The following is a 17,836-nucleotide window of genomic DNA, read 5'->3' as shown; positions in this document are numbered from 1 at the left end:
AACAGACACAGAACTGCAGATGTGGTCACAAGGTTCTAGAAACAGGTTCTAGTTAAGACTAGACCGGAATGAAAAAAGGTTCAGGATCTGACAGGGAGAACTCAAAGGACCAAAGTTAAACGTACTTGTTTAGACACAACAGACTCAGCAGTGCATTGAAAATGGGGACCTGAGTCACCATATATTATGAAATACAATATTTATGAATACAAAAATAGATTTTAGAATAAAAGTACAATACATAAGTATTTATGGATATGAGAAATTGTGATCCACAAGATGTAGTGGCCATAGACTGTGGGCAGGAAAACATATCAGAACACAGTGTGCAACATATAATAATCATATATATAGATGGCCACATGGTAAGGGACTGGGATAAATCAAAAACAGACCACCCACATAAAGGAGAAGGAATGGTGAATCAACCCAGATCAGGCCATGCTACTATAATTCCCATACAATAAAATGATACCAAAAATCCAGTGTTCATTATGTAATGACATAAAAAGTTATGCGGTGACTCCTGTCCGAGCTGTGGCCACTTACCCCGATGTGCGTTTTGTGAGCGTTACTGTTGCTTCGTCAGGGGGCGTGCCACAGACTCAGCAGGTCTAGAAGGGGTGTTGAGTTAGATATGGCAGGTTTAGAGATAGGTATTGATTCTGGCACAGCTGGTATGGAGATAGGTACTGATTCAGACACTGCAGTTTAGAGATGGCTAATGATTCGCATTACAGGTTTAGTGATAGCTACTGATTCAAGCATAGCAGGGTTAGAGACAGGTACTGATTCAGACACAGCTGGTATTGAGGATAGGTTCTGATTCAGACACTGAAGGTTTAGAGATAGCTACTGATTTAGATATAGCAGGTTTAGAGATAGCTACTGATTCAGACATGGCAAATTTAGATATAGCTACTGATTCAATATGAAAAAGTAGACATGTGCACAGCCATAAATAAGTGCCAGAGTAGGTTCCCACACCATAGTATATAGCAAAAATTCGGCACTCAACTTAACGTAAGACAGGTGATTTAATGGTGTCCACAAAATAATAGAAACGTTTCAGTCCTACATCTGGACCTTCATCAGTCACAGTTGATAAATGTGAGAGAGCGAGTGGACCCACAGAATTGCTGATTGTGGAATGAAATCACACTTGTGTGTGAGTGCTGCCTGTATGTGGGCAGTATAGCCCCAAATGAAGTGATATACCTTTAAATATCAGAACATAAGTGCCGTGCCTGTGTGGGACACGGAATCCACCAGTAGTCCATGCTGCTCTGGTGATGTGGCAGCTCCGCATTGGTCCACGGGCAAGGTCCTGTCCGTCTGGACTTGAGTCTAGTGTATAAAAGGCTCTCAGAGGCGCACGCCGGTGCGCTAGTATCATTTGTGTGGTTGTTGCCAGTGGATACTCTACCACTCTGTCTGCACGTGTTTTGTGTCTGTCTAGCCTTGGGACTGTACATGTAGGCAGGAAGCTAGCATCAGTGGGGGCAATTAGCCGTTTGGCTTAGCATCTGGTTCCTTCATGTGTGCGGTTAGCAAAGTAGAGCTCTAGAGCAAGCACTACCCTAGTCAGGATATTATTCTCAGCATCTTTCGTTTCTGTGTGCGACTGACACAGTTCAGTTGCAGAGCATCTCTTTCATTTCTGTGTGCGAGTGACACAGCTCAGTTGCAGAGCATCTCTTTCGTTTCTATGTGCGAGTGACACAGCTAAGTTGCAGAGCATCTCTTTTGTTTCTGTGAGCGGGTGATCGCTCGCCAGGTATTCCGTCATTATTCACTAGCAGCAGTTTTCCATCTCTGCACTGTGAACCCTGGGTTGCAATTGCACTTTTTTGTTTATTTTATTCAGCACAATCCGCCAACCCTAACAATGAGCAGTGTTGGTTTGGCGCCAGACATATTGTTTACCTTAGTGGTCAAAAAGTTCAATTTGGTCTAATCTGACCACAGCACCTTCCTCCATACATTTGGGGAGTCTCCAAAATGTCTTTTGGCAAACTCAAAGCAAGCTTTACAATTTTTGTGTGCAAGTAAAGGCTTTTTTCTGCCCACTGTTCATAAAGGCCACCTCTACAAAGTATATGCTTTATTGTGGTTGTATGAACAGATACTCCAGTCTCTGCTTGGGAATGCTGCAGCTCCTTCAGGGTTACCTTTGGTCTCTGATAATTCACCCATTTCCCAGGCTGAGAGTTTTGGTGAGCAGCCTTCTTTTGGCATGTTCTTTCCGTTCGATGATAATGGATTTGATGGTGCTCCAGGGGATCCTTAGAGATTGGGATATTTTTTCTATAACCTAACCTTGAATTGTACTTCTCGGCACCTTTGTACCTTGTTTGGAGATCTCCTTGGTCTTCATGGTGTTGTTTGTTTAGTGGTTCCTCCTGATTAATAGTGTTGCAGCCTCTGTGGGCTTTCAGAAAAGGCGTGTATATACTGACAGACCATTTGATACTTGGATTGCACACAAGTGGACTTCCTTTTTGCTAAGTGTATGACTTATGAAGGTAACTGCTTGCACCAGACATTTTAGGGGCTTCATAGCAAAAGGGATGAATACATATGCACATGACAATTTTTAGTAATTTGATCACATAAATTTAATTTATATTTTTCTCACTTCATCAAAATAGACTATTTAGTGCTGACACACACAAATCAGATTACAAAAATATTTACACACAGGTTGTAATGTATCAAGACAAGTATAAAGTCAAGGGGGTGAATACTTTTGGAAGCCACTGTACGTGTGGTGTTGATTATTTTAGAAGCAAGGGTTTTTTTTACCATAAATATAGAAAGTGTTCCATTTATAAAAACTTTTTTTATGGATTTTGATGTTGTAGTGAGTGATTCATTACTTAAATTTAAGAGGGGACTGGATGCCTTTCTTGAAAAGTATAATGTTACAGGTTATATACACTAGATTCCTTGATAGGGCATTGATCCAGGGAACTAGTCTGATTTACTAGTTACTATGTTACTATGTAAATGCAGTAAAAAAAACAGTTCTGCCTTTTTTATTTGCTCATTTTCTGATCACCATAAATAATTTATTAACTTGTTTGAGTTATTACGATTACAAGGATGCAAAACACTGTATGTTTAAATCATTTACGGGGTTTTTTTGGGCATTACTTTAATAAATAATTTTGAAAAAATATACCATATTGTTTTGTTATGTATAGATGTAGCAGTATACATTATATGTAAACAAGAATACTATATAAAACTCTCATACACAGCAGTGCAGCTGGTGACTTAAGGTACCTTCACACTGAGCGACTTAACAACGATAACGATAGCGATCCGTGACGTTGCAGCATCCTGGATAGCGATATCATTGTGTTTGACACGCAGCAGCGATCTGGATCCTGCTGTGATATCGCTGGTCGTTGCTGAAAGTTCAGAACTTTATTTGGTCGTCAGATCGGCGTGTATCGTCGTGTTTGACAGCAAAAGCAACGATGCCAGCAATGTTTTACAATGGAACTCCGTTTTTTTGTTCATATATTGCACTCTCAAAGGAAAAAATGTGTTTGAGGAGAAAAAAGGTGACCTGAAGGACAAAATTGATAAGATCTTGGGTGCATGAACTATAATTTTCTAAATGGAACTGTAATGCTTCCATGGCTAAGGTATGCGGTATGCAGGTGTAAAGTGACACCACATCGCAGCATAGCCATGAATAACCACTTTGCCATATTTTATTGAAGAAAGTTTTTAGAACCTCTGTCAGTTCACATCCCTAAACCCAGTACATAAGGTAAAATCATAATTTTGTTGTTGTTGCTGTTGATGTTTTTCTACAAAAAAAGCACATGATTTAAATTACCTGTTTCATATGGGTTGGCATTGAAGGCTATTTTTGTTGAAGATTGTCTGACATTTCAGATGTACTGTTGATTGGACTTGTAATTAGAAATGAGGAAAACGTTCGTCAATCTCAAATTCGGCAAGAACAATTAGATTCGAATTTGTGTTCGGATTCCCAAGAATTTTTCTTCAAAATCTGCAAAATTTGGCCAAAGCTCAGTAAATGATTGAGTTTCCACTAATCCTTTTGTTAGGAGTCTGTCTAGGATAGTGGCGCTGCATGATGAGTGAGGGGGACATGTTTGAGGGAAGAAGGTGGAGAGTGGTCACAGTAGTGGCTGACTGTATTTTTTTAATTAACTTAATGTGTGGAGATTGCTGAGATAGAACTCCAAGTTGGGTATCCTTTATGCATGTTGCCTGTAGCAGTAGGGATCCTAGACTGGCAGGCCTGCACTCACTTTCAGTCAACTACCTGTGTTACTATCCTTAAAGGTTTCTAACAGTAGTAGTTTGTGAAGCTGATATCTGTGCTACTTGAGTGTGGCTGAGCAGAAAAACAGTTTGAGCTGTTGCATGAGGTATCAGGGCTCCCAGCACAGTAGGCTTACTCCAGTCTCCCACCCGCTTTGTCTTAATTTAAACTTTAATTCAAAACTGTAAAGCTGACCCAGAGACTGATACATCATGCATGGCCCATGGCTGACTGCTGCTGTGCCATTATCAAATTTCTACTGTGGGTCAATTCATCAGTCAACTACCTGTGTTACTATCCTTAATTTTTTTCTATCAGTAATAGCCTATGAAACTGATGTTTGTGGCATGTGAGTGTGGCTGATCAGAAAAGCAGTTTAGTCTGTTGCATAAGGTATCAGGGCTCCCAGCACAGCAGACCTATACGGGTCCCTCACCCACCTCACCTTAATTTAAACTTAAATTCAAATCTCTAAATGCTGGCCCAGACCCTGATAACTTGTGCATGGCCCATGGCTGACTGCTGCTGTACCATTTTCAAATTTCTACTGTGGGTCAATTAATGCCACTAATTTTTGGAAATATTTGGACTCCAAGTTGGGTGTCCTTCATGCTTGTTACTGATCAATGTTTCAGCTAGAAATGCAGATTCAAGCTCTGTCACAAGCCTTTCCCATGCATCCATTCTGCGCAATTATACTGTTTGTAGTCTGGGTCAATTGATGCCACTTTTCCTGGTGTCTGCCCCTAATTTAAGCTTTTTTTTGCCTTCCACCCCCCCTTCCCCCAGATGTTGTCTATGCGTTTGGTTTTGCCTCCCATTAAATTTAATGGGGTTTGGATGCGTACAACGAACATCGGGAAGTTTGCCAAACCGAACCGAACCTTGAAAGGTTCCCTCATCTCTACTTATAATAAATGTATAATTGGCAGGGATTCGTGTAATGTGTCACACTCAATTCTGTCTACTTTTCTCATAGAGAAGTGGTTGCTGGACATTAGAGATATATGAAAGTTTTATTTAGCCCAAATTGAGAAGTCCATGTATAATGGTCCAAGTACATACTGTGATTTCAAGGCTGACCATGGTCTCCTAACCTTAACTATACAGCCTCATATACGCCAATGGGCTGGTTGAGTTTAGCTCAGGAGCCACACAGTCAGTCTAAATCATGTTTCAATTATGTCTGTTGCAGCCATTTTATGTTTTGCTGATTGTTACAGCACTGGGGTTTAACACTGTGTTTTTTCCGCTGTTCTTTTTAACAGGAAACACTGCAAAAAGTGCTGACAACACACTCAAAAGAATGTTTCTAATTTCTGTGTAAATATGACCTGCCGTTCATATATTTAGGTTTTACAGCTTCTTTAACCCCTCTGTGACCTTTGACGTACTATCCCGTCGAGGTGACCTGGGCCTATCTGACCCTTGACGGGATAGTACGTCATAGCCGATCGGCCGCGCTCACGGGGGGAGCGCGGCCGATCGCGGCCGGGTGTCAGCTGCATATCGCAGCTGACATCCGGCACTATGTGCCAGGAGCGGTCACGGACCGCCCCCGGCACATTAACCCCCGGCACACCGCGATCAAACATGATCGCGATGTGCCGGCGATGCAGGGAAGCATCGCGCAGGGAGAGGGCTCCCTGCGGGCTTCCCTGAGCCCCCCGCAGCAACGCGATGTGATCGCGTTGCTGCGAGGGTCTTACCTCCCTCCCTGCCTGCTCCAGACCCGGATCCAAGATGGCCGCGGATCCGGGTCCTGCAGGGAGGGAGGTGGCTTCACAGAAGCCTGCTCAGAGCAGGCACTGTGAAGCAGCCTGCACTTCAATCAGATCGGTGATCTGTCAGAGTGCTATGCAAACTGGCAGATCACCGATCTGTATTGTCCCCCCCTGGGGCAAAGTAAAAAAGTAAAAAAAAAAATTTCCAAATGTGTAAAAAAAAATTAAAAAAAATATTCCAAAATAATGAAAAAAAAAAAATATATTATTCCCATAAATACATTTCTTTACCTAAATATAAAAAAAACAAAACAATAAAAGTACACATATTTAGTATCTCCGCGTCCGTAACGACCCGACCTATAAAACTGGCCCACTCGTTAACCCCTTCAGTAAACACCGTAAGAAAAAAAAAAAAAAACGAGGCAAAAAACAACGCTTTATTATCATACCGCCGAACAAAAAGTGGAATAACACGCGATCAAAAAGACAGATATAAATAACCATGGTACCGCTGAAAGCGTCATCTTGTCCCGCAAATAACGAGCCACCATACAGCATCATCAGCAGAAAAATAAAAAAGTTATAGTCCTGAGAATAAAGCGATGCAAAAATAATAATTTTTTCCATAAAATAGTTTTTATCGTATAAAAGCGCCAAAACATAAAAAAAATAATATAAATGAGATATCGCTGTAATCGTACTGACCCGAAGAATAAAACTGCTTTATCAATTTTACCAAACGCGGAACGGTATAAACGCCTCCCCCAAAAGAAATTCATGAATAGCTGGTTTTTGGTCATTCTGCCTCACAAAAATCGGAATAAAAAGCGATCAAAAAATCTGACGTGCCCAAAAATGTTACCAATAAAAACGTCAACTCGTCCCGCAAAAAACAAGACCTCACATGACTCTGTGGACCAAAATATGGAAAATTTATAGCTCTCAAAATGTGGTAACGCAAAAAATATTTTTTGCAATAAAAAGCGTCTTTCAGTGTGTGACGGCTGCCAATCATAAAAATCCGCTAAAAAACCCGCTATAAAAGTAAATCAAACCCCCCTTCATCACCCCCTTAGTTAGGGAAAAATAAAAAAAAAGTATTTATTTCCATTTTCCCATTAGGGCTAGGGTTAGGGCTAGGGTTGGGGCTAGGGTTAAGGCTACAGTTAGGGTTGGGGCTAAAGTTAGGGTTAGGGTTGGGGCTAAAGTTACGGTTAGGGTTTAGATTACATTTACGGTTGGGAATAGGGTTGGGATTAGGGTTAGGGGTGTGTCAGGGTTAGAGGTGTGGTTAGGGTTACTGTTGGGATTAGGGTTAGGGGTGTGTTTGGATTAGGGTTTCAGTTATAATTGGGGGGTTTCCACTGTTTCGGCACATCAGGGGCTCTCCAAACGCGACATGGCGTCCGATCTCAATTCCAGCCAATTCTGCGTTGAAAAAGTAAAACAGTGCTCCTTCCCTTCCGAGCTCTCCCGTGTGCCCAAACAGGGGTTTACCCCAACATATGGGGTATCAGCGTACTCAGGACAAATAGAACAACAACCTTTGGGGTCCAATTTCTCCTGTTACCCCTAGGAAAATACAAAACTGGGGGCTAAAAAATAATTTTTGTGGGAAAAAAAAGGATTTTTTATTTTCACGGCTCTGCGTTATAAACTGTAGTGAAACACTTGGGGGTTCAAAGTTCTTACAACACATCTAGATAAGTTCCTTGGGGGGTCTAGTTTCCAAAATGGGGTCACTTGTGCGGGGCTTCTACTGTTTAGGTACATTAGGGGCTCTGCAAACGCAATGTGACGCCTGCAGACCATTCCATCTAAGTCTGCATTCCAAATGGCGCTCCTTCCCTTCCGAGCCCTCCCATGCATCCAAACGGTGGTTCCCCCCACATATGGGGTATCAGCGCACTCAGGACAAATTGGACAACAACTTTTAGGGTCCAATTTCTCCTGTTACCCTCGGGAAAATACAAAACTGGGGGCTGAAAAATAATTTTTGTGGGAAAAAATTTTTGTTTTATTTTTACGGCTCTGCATTATAAACTTCTGTGAAGCCCTTGGTGGGTCAAAGCGCTCACCACACATCTAGATAAGTTCCTTAGGGGGTCTACTTTCCAACATGGTGTCACTTGTGGGGGATTTCTACTGTTTAAGTACATTAGGGGCTCTGCAAACGCAATGTGACGCCTGCAGACCATTCCATCTAAGTCTGCATTCCAAATGGCGCTAATTCACTTCCGAGCCCTTCCATGCGTCCAAACGGTGGTTTCCCCCCACATATGGGGTATCAGCGCACTCAGGACAAATTGGACAACAACTTTTGGGGTCCAATTTCTCTTGTTACCCTTGGAAAAATACAAAACTGGGGGCTGAAAAATAATTTTTGTGGGAAAAAAAAGGATTTTTTATTTTCACGGCTCTGCGTTATAAACTGTAGTGAAACACTTGGGGGTTCAAAGTTCTTACAACACATCTAGATAAGTTCCTTGGGGGGTCTAGTTTCCAAAATGGGGTCACTTGTGCGGGGCTTCTACTGTTTAGGTACATTAGGGGCTCTGCAAACGCAATGTGACGCCTGCAGACCATTCCATCTAAGTCTGCATTCCAAATGGCGCTCCTTCCCTTCCGAGCCCTCCCATGCATCCAAACGGTGGTTCCCCCCACATATGGGGTATCAGCGCACTCAGGACAAATTGGACAACAACTTTTAGGGTCCAATTTCTCCTGTTACCCTCGGGAAAATACAAAACTGGGGGCTGAAAAATAATTTTTGTGGGAAAAAATTTTTGTTTTATTTTTACGGCTCCATTATAAACTTCTGTGAAGCCCTTGGTGGGTCAAAGCGCTCACCACACATCTAGATAAGTTCCTTAGGGGGTCTACTTTCCAACATGGTGTCACTTGTGGGGGATTTCTACTGTTTAAGTACATTAGGGGCTCTGCAAACGCAATGTGACGCCTGCAGACCATTCCATCTAAGTCTGCATTCCAAATGGCGCTCCTTCACTTCCGAGCCCTTCCATGCGTCCAAACGGTGGTTTCCCCCCACATATGGGGTATCAGCGCACTCAGGACAAATTGGACAACAACTTTTGGGGTCCAATTTCTCTTGTTACCCTCGGAAAAATACAAAACTGGGGGCTGAAAAATAATTTTTGTGGGAAAAAATTTTTGTTTTATTTTTACGGCTCTGCATTATAAACTTCTGTGAAGCCCTTGGTGGGTCAAAGCGCTCACCACACATCTAGATAAGTTCCTTAGGGGGTCTACTTTCCAACATGGTGTCACTTGTGGGGGGTTTCTACTGTTTAGGTACATTAGGGGCTCTGCAAACGCAATGTGACGCCTGCAGACCATTCCATCTAAGTCTGCATTCCAAATGGCGCTCCTTCACTTCCGAGCCCTTCCATGCGTCCAAACGGTGGTTTCCCCCCACATATGGGGTATCAGCGCACTCAGGACAAATTGGACAACAACTTTTGGGGTCCAATTTCTCCTGTTACCCTCGGGAAAATACAAAACTGGGGGCTGAAAAATAATTTTTGTGGGAAAAAATTTTTGTTTTATTTTTACGGCTCTGCATTATAAACTTCTGTGAAGACCTTGGTGGGTCAAAGCGCTCATCACACATCTAGATAAGTTCCTTAGGGGGTCTACTTTCCAACATGGTGTCACTTGTGGGGGGTTTCTACTGTTTAGGTACATTAGGGGCTCTGCAAACGCAATGTGACGCCTGCAGACCATTCCATCTAAGTCTGCATTCCAAATGGCGCTCCTTCCTTTCCGAGCCCTCCCATGCGCCCAAACAGTGGTTCTCCCCACATATGGTATATCATCGCATTCAGGACAACTTGGACAACAGATTTTGGGGTCCAATTTCTCCTGCTACCCTCGGGAAAATACAAAACTGGGGGCTAAAAAAATAATTTTTGTGGGAAAAAATTTTTGTTTTATTTTTACGGCTCTGCATTATTAACTTCTGTGAAGCCCTTGGTGGGTCAAAGCGCTCAAAACACATCTAGATAAGTTCCTTAGGGGGTCTACTTTCCAAAATGGTGTCACTTGTGGGGGGTTTCAATGTTTAGGCACATCAGTGGCTCTCCAAACGCAACATGGCGTCCCATCTCAATTCCTGTCAATTTTGCATTGAAAAGTCAAACGGTGCTACTTCCCTTCCGAGCTCTCCCATGCGCCCAAACAGTGGTTTATCGCCACATATGGGGTATCAGCGTACTCAGGACAAATTGTGCAACAACTGTTGGGGTCCAATTTCTTCTCTTACCCTTGGGAAAATAAAAAATTGGGGGCGAAAAATAATTTTTGTGAAAAAATATGATTTTTTATTTTTACGGTTCTGCATTATAAACTTCTGTGAAGTACTTGGTGGGTCAAAGTGCTCACCACACCTCTAGATAAGTTCCTTAGGGGGTCTACTTTCCAAAATGGTGTCACTTGTGGGGGGTTTCAATGTTTAGGCACATCAGGGGCTCCCCAAACACAACATGGCGTCCCATCTCAATTCCAGTCAATTTTGCATTGAAAAGTCAAACGGTGCTACTTCCCTTCCGAGCTCTCCCATGCGCCCAAACAGTGGTTTATCGCCACATATGGGGTATCAGCGTACTCAGGACAAATTGTACAACAACTTTTGGGGTCCAATTTCTTCTCTTACCCTTGGGAAAATAAAAAATTGGGGGCGAAAAATAATTTTTGTGAAAAATATGATTTTTTATTTTTACGGTTCTGCATTATAAACTTCTGTGAAGTACTTGGTGGGTCAAAGTGCTCACCACACCTCTAGATAAGTTCCTTATGGGGTCTACTTTCCAAAATGGTATCACTTGTTGGGGGTTTCAATGTTTAGGCACATCAGGGGCTCCCCAAACGCAACATGGCGTCCCATCTCAATTCCAGTCAATTTTGCATTGAAAAGTCAAATGGCGCTCCTTCGCTTCCGAGCTCTGTCATGCGCCCAAACAGTGGTTTACCCCCACATATGGGGTATCGGCGTACTCAGGACAAATTGTACAACAAATTTTGGGGTCCATTTTCTCCTGTTACCCTTGGTAAAATAAAACAAATTGGAGCTGAAGTAAATTTTTTGTGAAAAAAAAGTTAAATGTTCATTTTTATTTAAACATTCCAAAAATTCCTGTGAAGCACCAGAAGGGTTAATAAACTTCTTGAATATGGTTTTGAGCACCTTGAGGGGTGCAGTTTTTAGAATTGTGTCACACATGGGTATTTTCTATCATATAGACCCCTCAAAATGACTTCAAATGAGATGTGGTCCCTAAAAAAAAATGGTGTTGTAAAAATGAGAAATTGCTGGTCAACTTTTAACCCTTATAACTCCCTAACAAAAAAAAATTTTGGTTCCAAAATTGTGCTGATGTAAAGTAGGCATGTGGGAAATGTTACTTATTAAGTATTTTGCATGACATATCTCTGTGATTTAAGGGCATAAAAATTCAAAGTTGGAAAATTGCAAAATTTTCAAAATTTTCGCCAAATTTCCATTTTTTCTGCAAATAAACGCAGGTAATATCAAAGAAATTTTACCACTATCATGAAGTACAATATGTCACGAGAAAACAATGTCAGAATCGCCAAGATCCGTTGAAGCGTTCCAGAGTTATAACCTCATAAAGGGACAGTGGTCAGAATTGTAAAAATTGGCCCGGTCATTAACGTGCAAACCACCCTTGGGGGTGAAGGGGTTAAAGAGGCTTTCACACGACGCCTAGGCATTCAGGCATTTTAACCTGGAAAGACACTCAATAGCCACCAAATCGGAGGCCGAGGGGCCCCGCCTACCAAATCGGAGGCCGAGGGTCCCCACCCACCAAATCGGAGGCCGAGGGTCCCCGCCCACCAAATTGGAGGCCGAGGGGCCCCGCCCACCAAATCGGAGGCCGGGGGTCCCCGCCCTCCAAATCGGAGGCCGAGGGGCCCCGCCCATCAAATCGGAGGCCGAGGGTCCCCGCCCACCAAATCGGAGGCCGAGGGTCCCCGCCCACCAAATCGGAGGCCGAGGGTCCACACCATCCAAATCGGAGGCCGAGGGGCCCCGCCCACCAAATCGGAGGCCGACGGGCCCCACCCACCAAAGCGGAGGCCGAGGGTCCCCGCCCACCAAATCGGAGGCCGAGGGTCCCCGCCCACCAAATCGGAGGCCGAGGGGCCCCACCAACCAAATCGGAGGCCGAGGGGCCCCGCCCACCAAATCGGAGGCCGAGGGTCCCCGCCCACCAAATCGGAGGCCGAGGGGCCCCACCAACCAAATCGGAGGCCGAGGGGCCCCGCCCACCAAATCGGAGGCCGAGGGTCCCTGCCCACCAAATCGGAGGCCAAGGGGCCCCGCCAACCAAATCGGAGGCCGAGGGGCCCGCCCACCAAATCGGAGGCCGAGGGGCCCCGCCCACCAAATCGGAGGCCGAGGGTCCCCGCCCACCAAATCGGAGGATAAGGGGCCCCGCCCACCAAATCGGAGGCCGAGGGGCCCCACCAACCAAATCGGAGGCCGAGGAGCCCCGCCCACCAAATCGAAGGCCGAGCGGCCCTGCCCACAAAAGCGGAGGCAGAGGGACCCCGCCCACCAAATCGGAGGCCATGGGGCCCCGCCAACCAAAGCGGAGGCTGAGGGTCCCCGCCCACCAAATCGGAGGCAGAGGGACCCCACCCACCGAATCGGAGGCCGAGGGTCCCCGCCCACCAAATTGGAGGTCGAGGGTCCCCGCCCACCAAATCGGAGGCCGAGGGTCCCCGCCCACCAAATCGGAGGCCGGTCCCCGCCCACCAAATCGGAGGCCGAGGGTCCCCACCCACCAAATCGGAGGACGAGGGGCCCCACCAACCAAATCGGAGGCCGAGGAGCCCCGCCCACCAAAAGTAAGTGCGGCCCCAAAAGTAAGTGCGCCCCCGGGTGAAAAAGTAAGTGTGCCCCCGGGTGCAAAAGTAAGTGCGCCCCCGGGTGCAAAAGTAAGTGCGCCCCCGGGTGCAAAAGTAAGTGCGCCCCCGGGTGCAAAAGTAAGTGCGCCCCGGGTGCAAAAGTAAGTGCGCCCCCGGGTGCAAAAGTAAGTGCGCCTCCAGGTACAAAAGTAAGTGCGCCCCCGGGTGCAAAAGTAAGCGTGCCCCCGGCCCCGTGTGCAAAAGTAAGCGCGCCCCCCAGTCCCGTGTGTGAAAAGTGCTGCTGTAAAGCTGGTAGCGCTGTTCAAGCACCATGTATTTCCTTCAGGAAATGCCCATCTAATATATAATTGCTTAGAATACTACTTCCTGCAATTTGTGCCAACTTCCGAGGCTTTGTCCGGAGCTAATGTCCGGAGCTAATGTCCGGAGCTAATGTCCGGAGATAAGTGACGTCACCAGTGTCCTACACCCAGGCAGAGCAAAGTGGCCCCAGGCAGAGCACAGGGGCCCCAGGCAGAGCACAGTGGCCCCAGGCAGAGCACAGGGGCCCCAGGCAGCATATGGGGCCCCAGGCAGAGCACAGTGGTCCCAGGCAGAGCACAGTGGCCCCAGGCAGCCTATGGGGCCCCAGGCAGAGCACAGGGGCCCCAGGCAGCATATGGGGCCCCAGGCAGAGCACAGTGGCCCCAGGCAGAGCACAGGGGCCCCAGGCAGAACATGGGGCCCCAGGCAGAGCACAGGGGCCCCAGGCAGAGCACAGGGGCCCCAGGCAGCATATGGGGCCCCAGGCAGAGCACAGGGGCCCCAGGCAGCATATGGGGCCCCAGGCAGAGCACAGTGGCCCCAGGCAGAGCGCAGGGGCCCCAGGCAGAACATGGGGCCCCAGGCAGAGCACAGGGGCCCCAGGCAGAGCACAGGGGCCCCAGGCAGAGCACAGGGGCCCCAGGCAGCATATGGGGCCCCAGGCAGAGCACAGGGGCCCCAGGCAGCATATGGGGCCCCAGGCAGAGCACAGTGGCCCCAGGCAGAGCCAGGGGCCCCAGGCAGAACATGGGGCCCCAGGCAGAGCACAGGGGCCCCAGGCAGAGCACAGGGGCCCCAGGCAGCATATGGGGCCCCAGGCAGAGCACAGGGGCCCCAGGCAGCATATGGGGCCCCAGGCAGAGCACAGTGGCCCCAGGCAGAGCACAGGGGCCCCAGGCAGAACATGGGGCCCCAGGCAGAGCACAGGGGCCCCAGGCAGCATATGGGGCCCCAGGCAGAGCACAGCGATATTTTGGACCACTGTGCGGTGTTTCAGACCCCCTGTGTGATGTCTGGGGCCCTGTTCTTAAGTATATTAAAGATTAAAGTAACGTATATTAAAGTATATTATAGATCAAATTTGACACGTTTATGAGCACCATTGAGTGATGTACTCAAGAATGACATAATTTTTCAACATTTTATGGTTTCAAACTGTAAACACTCAGAGTTTTTTTTACTTCAACCAGAAAACCTTAACGGTTCATAAAAAACTTGACTGTTCAGGATATGATAAAAGTCATAGTATTCTGAATCTTTAACTTATAAAGATACCTTTACATGGGGTGATTATTGGTTCCAGAGAGGCTTTCGGCCGATAATCGTACACATGGCTGGTGACAGGACAATACAATATAAACGTTCAAAGGTAAACACTGATAACATTAAAATCTAATATATAATTGCCTAGAATACTACTTCCGGCAATTTGTGCCAACTTCCGTGGCTTTGTCCGGAGATAATGTCCGGAGATAAGTGACGTCACCAGCGTCCTACACCCGCTCAGGGTGGACAAAGATATATGCCTTCGTGGTGCGCGGCACTTTTCTGATTGGTTGCCGCCTGCCGCGAGCGACCAATCAGAAATGTGCCGTACTGTCAAGAATTGTCAAGAGCTGGTGAGTGCAGCCATTTTTTGTTCTTTCTTACTATTATTTATTAATTGTATTATTCTTACATTTGAATAAATAAAGTATATATGGATTCTAGACTCCCGATTCTTTAGAATCGGGCTGCCATCTAGTTATAAATAACACTATGAAAACCTTGAGAAGCGTGAGAATGTATTATTACAGAGCACATCATTTTAAAAGTCATCTGCTGCCCTCCTTTGGCTCCAAATAATATTGCTTCATATCCCAATTACTCTGTTCTCTCTTTTCTCTTTGAAGGATCAGTCTGCGTGTAACCAAGAGTAAAAATGAGACGAAGTCGGACAATGTCCTTTCTCACAAATGAGGTAATAATCATGTTTTAGTGTTACTGGTATTTACAAAATATATTACAAATATAGTGGAATAAGGCATAAAAGGTTATTGTGTCCTAAAGCTGTGACAAAATGCACACTTACAACATATAAAGTTTCAAATATAACAAGCATGGCTTCTTAAAGGAAACTTGTCACCTCAGAAAATGCAAATATAAGGTTAATTTGCTTGTAAATAGTGTTACAATGCTTCCTGTCCACCTTAGGGTTGTCTCAGATGTCAGAGTTTCGCGTACAAGTGCTGTCTCTGGTTTTCACATGTCCGTTATTTTTCACGGGTCAGAAAATCGTGGAGACTTGTCTAATTTTGATCCAAGAGTTGGATCAAAATCTGCAATGCAAGTCTATGGGTCCATGAAAAAATCGGATGCTGTCACATACGAGATAAATGGATGACACTCGGACCACACTCTAATGACATTTTTTACAAATTTCTGAATTTTTTTCAACACTTTAAAAAAAAAAAAAAAAAAAGATACATGTTTGGTATCTGCGCAATTGTGTTGACCTGGGGAATAATATTATAGGGTCAGTTTGACTGTATAGCGAGCAATATAAACAAAAAACCCAAAACACAATTGTGGAATTGCACAGAAAAGTTATGGCTCTTGGAAGAAGGGAAGGAGAGACAGAAAGCTAAAAAACTTAAAATAGAGCGATCATGAAGGGGTTAATAGGGTTAGACCTGTGTGTATAGAGATAGGCCTGTCAATCAAGGAGAGTAGATGAGGAGAAGCTGGCGTAAATATGCCACAATGACAGTCTCCTCGCACTGGGTTCCGGTTCGAACTAATTCTAAAGTATTTTTATGGTATAAAATATATGCAGTGTGTGTGTGTATGTATGTATATATATATATATATATATATATATATATATATATATATACTGTATATATGCAGTTGTGTGAAAAATTGTTTGCCCCGCCTAGTGATTCCCTATTTTTTCCATGTCTGTCACACTTAAATGTTTCAGATCACCATACAAATTTAAATATTAGTCACAGATAACACAAGTAAACACAAAATGCAATTTTTAAATACAAATCTTTATTATTAAGGGAAAAAGAAATCCAAACGTACAGTGCCCTGTGTGAAAAAGTGATTGCCCACCCCCTCAAAACATAAATTAACTGTGGTTTATCACATCGTTGTGAAGCTGAGTACAAATTCCCTAGCCACACCCAGGCCTGATTGCTGCTACACCTGTTTGCAATCAAGATATCACTTAAATAGGACCTGCCTGACAAAGTGAAGTAGACCAAAAGCTCCACAAAAGCTAGATATAATGCTTCAATTCAAAAAATTTCTGGAGCAAATGAGAAAAAAGTAATCTATCAGTCTGGAAAAAGTTATAAATCCATTCCTAAAGCTTTGGGACTCCAGCAAACCACAGTGAGATCCATTATCCACAAATGGCAAAAACATATAATGGGTGAACCTACACACGGAATGTCCAACTGACCAAAATTTCTCCAAGAGCGCAGCAATGACTCATCCAAGAGGTCCTAAAAGACCACACAACAACATCCAAAGAACTACAGGCCTCAGTTAAAGTCAGTGTTCATGACTCCACCATATGAAAGAGACTGGACAAAAAAAACCTGCATGGCAGAGTTCCAAGATGAAAACCACTGCTGAGCAATAAGAACACAAAGGCTCATCCCAGTTTTTCCAGAAAACATCTTGATGATCCCGAAGACTTTTGGGAGAATATTCTGTGGTCAAGCGAGACAAAAGTTTATCTTTTTGGAAGGTGTATGTCCCATTACATTTGGCGTAGAAGTATCACAGCATGTCAGAAAAGGAACATCATGCCGACTGTAAATGTGATGGTGGTAGTGTGTTGGTCTGGGGCTGTTTTTGCTGCTTCAGGACTTGGAAGTCTCGTTGTGGTAAATGGAACCATGAATTCTGCGGTCTACCAAAAAATCCTGAAGGAGAATGCCCAGCCATCTGTTCATGACCTCATGCTGAAACTCAGTTGGGTTATGAAGAAGGACAATAATCCAAAACACACCAGCAAGTTCACCTTTGAATGGCTTAAGAAAAACAAAATTAAGACTTTGGAGTGACCTAGTCAAAGTCCTGACCTTAATCCAATTGAGATGTTGTGGCATGACCTTAACCCCTTCCTGACGTCGAACGGGATAGTACGTCCGACGTCAGGTCCCCTGCTTTGATGCAGGGCTCCGCGGTGAGCCCGCATCAAAGCCGGGACATGTCGGCTGTTTTGAACAGCTGACATGTGCCCGCAATAGCGGCGGGTGAAATCGCGATTCACCCGCCGCTATTAACTAGTTAAATGCCGCTGTCAAACGCAGACAGCGGCATTTAACTACCGCATCCGGCCGGGCGGCCGGAAATGACATCATCGCTGACCCCCGTCACATGATCGGGGGTCGGCGATGCTTCAGTATTGTAACCATAGAGGTCCTTGAGACCTCTATGGTTACTCATCGCAGGTAGCTGTGAGCGCCACCCTGTGGGCGGCGCTCACAGCACACCTGATTTTCTGCTGCATAGCAGCGATCTGATGATCGCTGTTATGTAGCAGAGGCGATCGTGCTGTGCCTGCTTCTAGCCTCCCATGAAGGCT

General features: G+C 45.1%; 1 long non-coding RNA gene across 1 annotated transcript in view; it reads left to right on the top strand.

Annotated features, from left to right (window-relative positions):
* Positions 1-17,836, top strand: part of LOC143784541 (uncharacterized) — a 549,109-nt gene that overhangs the window by 332,217 nt on the left and 199,056 nt on the right. The window contains exon 2 of the long non-coding RNA XR_013217810.1: positions 15,144-15,211. This is a non-coding gene — a long non-coding RNA (uncharacterized LOC143784541). The remainder of the gene's footprint in view (positions 1-15,143; positions 15,212-17,836) is intronic.

This window comes from Ranitomeya variabilis, chromosome 1 (genome assembly GCF_051348905.1).
Source record: "Ranitomeya variabilis isolate aRanVar5 chromosome 1, aRanVar5.hap1, whole genome shotgun sequence".
Taxonomy (NCBI): domain Eukaryota; kingdom Metazoa; phylum Chordata; class Amphibia; order Anura; family Dendrobatidae; genus Ranitomeya; species Ranitomeya variabilis.
This window is presented reverse-complemented; position numbering and strand designations above follow the sequence as displayed.